This window comes from Triticum aestivum, chromosome 4D (assembly GCF_018294505.1).
Source record: "Triticum aestivum cultivar Chinese Spring chromosome 4D, IWGSC CS RefSeq v2.1, whole genome shotgun sequence".
Taxonomy (NCBI): domain Eukaryota; kingdom Viridiplantae; phylum Streptophyta; class Magnoliopsida; order Poales; family Poaceae; genus Triticum; species Triticum aestivum.
In genome coordinates this window covers 385136367-385143955 of record NC_057805.1, presented here as the reverse complement: position 1 = coordinate 385143955, position 7589 = coordinate 385136367, and positions in this window count along the sequence as shown.

Below are 7589 nucleotides of genomic sequence, written 5' to 3'. Positions count from 1 at the left end.
AAGTAGAGATTTGTAGAGGTGCCAGAGCTCAAAGCTTAAATTGAGAGAAAAATATTTTGAGAGGCATGCTTTTCCCGTCAACGAATACGACCGAGTAATTCCTGACACTTTCGATGCTAGATATATCATAGGTGGTTCCCAAACATAAAATAAAGTTTATTCCTTTTTCCACCATTCTTTCACAATCCATGGCTAGCTGTATCCACGGGTGCCTTCCATACCAACACTTTCCAAGGAATTTATTATTGACAACATAAAGTAAATTTCTTTTTCATTTCGGGACTAGGCATCCCTATTACCGCCACACTCTCATGCAATGACAAGTGGATAAACACTCATCTTGAGAATAACACATCTAGCATGGAAAATATTGGCCACCCCCTGCCGCTTCATGCGCGGTACGGGCACACAAAAAGGAAATTCATTTTGAAAATTAGAGTTGGCACATACAAATTTACTTAGAACGGCACGGAAATACCGCATATAGGTAGGTATGGTGGACTCATATGGAAAAAGTTGGTTTAAGGATTTTGGATGCACAAGTAGTATTTCTACTTAGTACAAGTGGAGGCTAGCAAATAGATTGAGAAGCAACCAACCAAGAAATGAAAATTCTCATGAACGAGCATTAAGCATAACTAACACTGAATAATGCACCACAAGTAGGATGTAATTTCATTGCATAACTATTGACTTTCGTGCTTGCATAGGGAATCACAAACCTTAACACCAATATTCTTACTAAAGCATAATTACTCACCAACATGGCTCACATATTACTATCATCATATCTCAAAACTATTACAAAGAATCAAGTTTAATTTGTCCAATGATCTTCATGAAAGTTTTTATTATATCCCTCCGAATATCTATCACTTTGGGTCTATTTTCATATATTGCAATTGCTTTTGACAAGCTCAAACAATTTTAAGTGAAGAACATGAGCATACAAATTTTCATCTCTCAAAATAATATAAGTGAAGCATGAGAGAATTTCTTCAAAAATTAACTAACTATCAAATAGATCTAAGTGAAGCATGAGAGTATATTTCTTCAAAAATCAAAGCACGCCGTGCTAAAAAAAGATGTAAGTGAAGCACTAGAGAAATTCTAACAAATCATAGCACAATTTTGGCTCTCTCAAATAGGTGTGTCCTACAAGGATACTTATGACAAACTAAAAAGCAAAACAAGCAAAGACTCATATAATATAAGACGCTCCAAGCAATACTCATGATATGTGACGAATATAGCTCCAAGTAAAATTACCGATGGTCTTTAGAAGAAAGAGGGGATGCCTTCCGGGGCATCCCCAACCTTAGTTGCTTGGTTCTCTTTGAATATTAACTTGGGGTGCCATGGGCATCCCCAAGCTTAGGCTCTTTTGTTGGATTTTGGGTTTCGGCAAAACCCTTGAGGTTCGAACACTGGGGTGCGCACGAAGATCTCCCCCTACCTAATCACGCCCTCGCCCTCACCGCGATCTCAAGGTAAATCTCCACGAACTCACAACACAAGGGGCACAAGATTTATACTGGTTCGGGCCACTGTTGTGGTGTAATACCCTACTCCAGTGTGGTGGTGGTGGATCGCCTCTTGGGCTGAGGATGAAAAGTACAAGGGAAGAACAGCCTCCTGAGGAGAGGTGCTCTTGTGCTCGATGGACTTGTGTGGGTGAGGATTACTCAAGATGAGTTGCCTCCTAATGTGGTGTCTAGTCCTATTTATAGAGGCCCTGGTCCTCTTCCCAAATATTGAGCGGGAAGGGATGCCACAACGACCAATTTGAAAGGGGACAACTAGTACAAGCTATCTTGACTAAAGGTGGTCTTCGCCTGCCAAAGGCTCTGGTGGTGACACCGTATAGGGCTCCACGGTGACCTCTGTCCTACCATCCTGCTGGTCTTGGTCTTGTTGCACCGATATGGAAACATTTGCCTGATGCCTTAGTACTCCTCGCCTGCGCTTGCCCCTTTAGCACCAAAGAGGAAAAGAGGACGCTGCGATTGCTGGCACCCGCCTGGCGCCCGCCTGGCCTTGGTCGTCATGGCTTGCGTCACGAGAACCTCGCAAGGTTCACCTTGCCTTGATCTCTCCGCCCCTCGTGAGCCAAACTGGTGACGCCGCTCCCGAGGGGGTCTTGCATCATCCGCCTCGCGAGGCTTGGCCCCTCGCAAGGGTCTTGAGTGTTTGTTGGTGAAGTTGGGCCGTACGGGGCCGCTGGGAGAGCCACGCCGTGGGCCGCAGGCAGGCAAGTCTGGGGACCCCCGTTCCCAGAACGCCGACAGTAGCCCCCGGGCCCAAGGCGCGCTCGGACTTGGTTTCGGGGTGAAGCCAAAGGGCAAGTGCGGAGCGCCGTGGGCCCCAACAGCCTGCGGCCTTGGTCGACGCGTGGCGGTTGATTGGACGTGGCCGTCTCCGCTTCCCCATGCTGCCTCGGCAACTGCCAGATTTGATGAGTCCCTGCTGCATGCAAGGAAAACCATCATTACCTGCGATCATGGGGGCCGCCAGTTGGCCTTCCTCTGCTATAAATGATGGGGGGGGCGGAGTCCCCGTCGCCCATCTCTTCCTGTTCCGCCTGCTCCTTCTCCCCCGTTCCATTACGCGCAGCGACACTCATGGCGTTGTCAAAGAGGCTTTCAGACGCAGAGAAAGGGAAGGCTCGCCAGGAGGGGCCCGGCTCTCCGGCGCCCAAGCATGGACGCGGCCGACCCCGCAAGCATGCCACAACCCCTACCGTGGCTCCTCGCGGCCGCGTCGGTGCCTCTTCGCGTGGTGGGGGTCGCCCTGGTCGTGGCAGCCCTGTTGGTGAAGGAAGGCGTGCCGTGGTCGCACGGCCTCCCCGGCCGCGCTTCCACTCGGTGGAGGTGCTGCCGGAGTTCGTCGTGTGGTCGGAGAACCTGGCCGGCAACTGGCTTCAGCTCTCGCGCTTCTTCGCCGATGAGCTGCCGGCCGCACGTCCAGGCGGGCTCTGGCTACAGGCGGACGGCTGCTGCAGCAGGGCTTCCTGGGTCGCGGTTGAGGTCTTCGTCATGGGCAACACAGCCCTGGCCCGCGGCTGGCAGACGTTCGCCCGCGCGCGCGGCCTGGGCAGGCGGTGCGCCCTCCACTTCAAGTACAACGGCGACGCGACCCTCTACGTGAGGGTGTTTGGGGAAGATGGTCGCCGCGTCGGGTGCTACCCCAAGGTCAACGACGGCGACGAGGTGCTCGGCCTTGGCGATGGTCGTGACGAGGATGGAGGCGAACCCACCTTAGTGCCGACCATGTCTCGTCCAGCTACGGATGCTCTTCCTCTGGCGACAGCTCGAGCAGCGGCGGTTATGACCAGCCGCCACATCGCCGTGCCCGGTTCAAAGGCGGCAGCGGGTCGTCTCGTCGTCGCACCCCCGTGAAGCGCGAGGAGGGGTCTGGCTGAGCCCGGGGTGGTGCCGAGAGCCCGCCCTCGCGAACCGCTATGGGGGCACAGACCATTTTTATTTCGTTCTCCCTTTCCCTCCTGCATTAAGAGAACAACCAGTATGGGGCCCCGGAGGGGCATGCAACAAACTATGATTTCCCAGTTATTATGCTATGTTTATCGTTCCTGTGTCATGTCGCAACATCGTCGTTTCATGTAGAGATAACTTAGCTTGACGTGCTCGAAGTAGTCTCCACTTCGTGAGGTGCTTGCTTCCCAGTGCCTGGCGAGGCCTCCTTCGCCTGGTAGGCGCGTAGGAACTGCAAAAAGCTCGTCAGGAGACTTATCGTTTTCCCGAGCCTCGGTCGCGGGCGCTGCTGGCCTTGACCCAGTGCTTCGTATCGCGGTACCCGAGTGGCACGGATTGAGAGAGGTGCGCCAGCTTGCGAGCTCGAACGAGGGTGCCTCGCGAAAAACAGAAAAAGGGAAGCTCACGAGGGTACCTGTTCAGCCCCCTCGCGAGGTACGCGCGAGAGAGCAGAGGTCAAAACAGAGAAACAAAGGCAAAAACGGAGGCAGAAGGTGATGGAACAAGACCAGCAAAGATCACTAGAAAGCAAATTCGATTAAAAAGGGGTGAGCCAACTACGGAAAGCAAATGAAAAGCCACGTCCGGCACCTAGTCTAGTCTTCTTGTCTTCTCACTAGCGCGGAGCTAAGTGCTGTCACTAGGACGTGGGAGGGAGCCCCAGAGGCCCGAGGGCGGCACTCCTGAGACTCCGGGGCGTGTAGAGCCCCACTCATTATTACATGAGAGTGTCACGAGCGGAGACCTTCACTGGCACTGGGCCTTCTTCACAGGCGCTGGGCTTTCTTCATGGGTAGAACTTCCGGAGGTGCTGGATGTTCCAGGCATTCTGGATGGGTACCCCGTCCTGCGTCTCCAGGCGCGCGGCGCCAGGCCTGGAGACGTGGACGACCTTGAACGGGCCCTCCCACATGGGTGAGAGCTTATGCAGCCCTTCCCTGGAGAGCACCCGCCTCAGGACGAGGTCACCCACCTCGAGCGTCCTGGAGTGGATGCTGCGGCAGTGGTACCACCGCAATGCCTGCTGGTATCTTGTCGCTCGTAGCGTGGCTTCGCGGCGACGTTCCTCGCGCAGTACGAGGTCCATCCCCCGTGTGGCGTCCTGCTGCGTATCACCAAACACCAGGACCCGTGTGGAGCGATGCTTGACCTCGTGAGGGAGAACCACTTCTGCTCCGTAGACGAGGAAGAATGGGGTCTCGCCCATCGGCTTGGTGGCGGTGGTGCGGATGGACCACAGCACGGACTGGAGCTTGTCGTGCCAGCCCCTACCGCAGGCTTCGAGCTTCTTCTTGAAGGTCCTGGTCTTGAGGCCTCTCAGGACCTCCGCGTTGGCGCGTTCAGCTTGACCATTGCTCTGGGGGTGCGCTACTGAAGCGTAGCAGATCTGCGTTCCAAGGTTAGCACAGTACGTTCTGAAGAGATTACTGGTGAACTGCGAGCCGTTATCGGTGATGATGCGGTTGGGGACCCCAAAACGGCTCACGAGACCCTTGATGAACTTGTCCGCGGATCCAGCTGGGATGGTGCGGACGGCTTCTACCTCCGCCCACTTGATGAACTTGTCGATGGCGACCTAGAGGTAGCGGTAGCCCCCAGGCGCTCGAGGGAACGGTCCCAAGATATCCAGCCCCCAGACCGCGAATGGCCACGAGAGTGGGATGGTCTGGAGGCCTTGAGCCGGTTGATGAATCTGCTTGGCGTGGAACTGGCAGGCCTCGCAGGACTTCACCAGCTCAGTCGCGTCGTTGAGAGCCGTAGGCCAGTAGAATCCGTTGCGGAATGCCTTGCCGACGAGGGTTCGCGAGGACGAGTGGTGCCCGCAGTCCCCGCCGTGTATGTCAGCTAGCAGCTCTTTCCCCTGTTCCCTGGAGATGCAACGCAGGGAAACGTCATTTGGTCACTTCCTGTATAACTCACCATCCTGGATGTAGTATGCCGTGGCTTGCCGGGCCACGCACTTCGCGTCCTCCTCCTTCTCCGGCAGCGTCCCTTGCGTCAGGTATTCCTTGAATTGCTTGGTCCAGCATCCCTCCTGAGGCTCAAGCACCAAGAGTAGACGCGCCCCCGAGGAGTAGAATCCGCTGCGGAATGCCTTGCCGACGAGGGTTCGCGACGACGAGTGGTGCCCGCAGTCCCCGCCGTGTATGTTAGCTAGCAGCTCTTTCCCTTGTTCCCTGGAGATGCAACACAGGGAAACATCATTTGGTCGCTTCCTGTATAACTCACCGTCCTGGATGTAGTATGCAGTGGCTTGCCGGGCCACGCGCTCCGCGTCCTCCTCCTTCTCCGGCAGCGTCCCTTGCGTCAGGTATTCCTTGAATTTCTTGGTCCAGCATCCCTCCTGAGGCTCAAGCACCAAGAGTAGACGCGCCCCCGAGGTCGGGCCACAGGCCGGGGCTCCCGTGGCAGGTGGTTGTGGGAGCTCCTCCCGAGGCTGCACTGTCCTTGAAAGTGGTGGCGTCGCCGATGGCTTGAAGAGCCGCTCCTCAAAGACATCGGGCTCTTGGGGCAGCCGCTTGGATGCTCTCTTGGCGATGTCGTCGGCCTCCTTGTTGGTCCCACGGGGCACGTGCTGCCACTCCAGGCCCAGGAATTGTTTCTCCATCTTGCGAACCTCTGCGAGGTACGCTTCCATGTGCTCGTCCCTTGGCTCGTACACCTTGTTGGAGAAGTTGACGAGGAGCTGCGAGTCGCCCTTGATGGTGAGGCGCTTCACCCCCAGGGCCGCCGCAGTCTTCAGGCCAGCTATGAGGCCTTCGTACTCTACTATGTTGTTGGAGACCTTGTCGCCCTGCTGGAAGCAAAGCTGCAAGGCGTAGTAGAGCTTGTCTTGAGTGGGTGAGATGAGCACTGCTCCAGCCCCCGCGCCCTGGCGTGCGAAGGCACCATCGAAATACAGGACCCAGCCGTCGGGCGCTTCGCTCCCCGGCGAGAGTGACCGATCCTCTCCTGCTTCAAACTCTGGGGCGTCTGTCCATTCTGCCACGAAATCAGCGAGCGCGGCTCCCTTGGTGACCCTGGTTGTGCTGAACTCCAACTGGAATGCCTGCAGCAAGATATTCCACTCGGCGACCCTCCCGGCGGAGTTGGGGCTCCTGAGCACCCTCTCCAACGGTTAGGCTGAGACGACCTTGATGGGGTGACCTTGAAAGTAGTGCCACAGCTTACGCGAAGCCACCAAGAGCGCGAGTAAGAGCTTCTGAGGCATGGGGTACCGTGCCCTCGCGTCCCACAATACCGTGCTGACGAAATACACTGGGTGCTCGACGAGAGCGGGTGCGCTGATGAGGCCTTCGCCTTTCGGAAGTTGGTGCGCCTCCTAAGATGATGGAGCCCCCAACGCCTGATCGCTTGTCGGCGCCTCTGCAGGCTCAAGGGCGTCGCCTTGCTGAGCTTGGTCCTTCGCTGCCTGTGCTGCGGCCTTCGCGGTGCCCTCCTGGTTTTGTATTGCTCCTGCTGGGGGTGCAGCTCGGTGTGATGTGCCCATGACCTAGCGTTCTTCCCGTACCGCTATTAGAGCCGTGTTGGCAGAGTAGGGAGTGGCGGCAAGGTAAAGCACCAGGGGCTCGAGGGGGCGCGGCGCTACCATCACCGGAGGGCTGGTTAGGTATCTCTTGAGGTCTTGAAACGCTCGGTCGGCCTCCAGGGTCCACTCAAACAGGCCCTTCTTCTTTGTCAGCTTGAAGAAGGGTAGGGCGCGCTCTCCCAGCTTGGAGATGAAGCGCCCCAACGCAGTCACACGACCGGCAAGCTTCTGCATTTCTTTGAGGGTTTTTGGTGGACTCATGTCTTCGATTGCCTTGACCTTCTCTGGGTTGGCCTCGATCCCCCTCTGGGACACGAGGAAGCCCAACAGCTTGCCGGAAGGGACACCGAAAACGCACTTCTCCGGGTTGAGCCGCAAGTCCACCTGGCGTACGCTCACGAAGGTCTCTTCCAGGTCTTGAATCAAAGTTCTCGCCTCCCGAGACTTCACCACAATGTCGTCAACGTAGGCCTCCGTGTTTCTCCCAAGCTACCGTCCTAAGGCGATGTGCATTAGCCGCTGGAAGGTCGCTCCCGTGCTGCGCAGTCCGAAAGGCATGCAAGTATAGC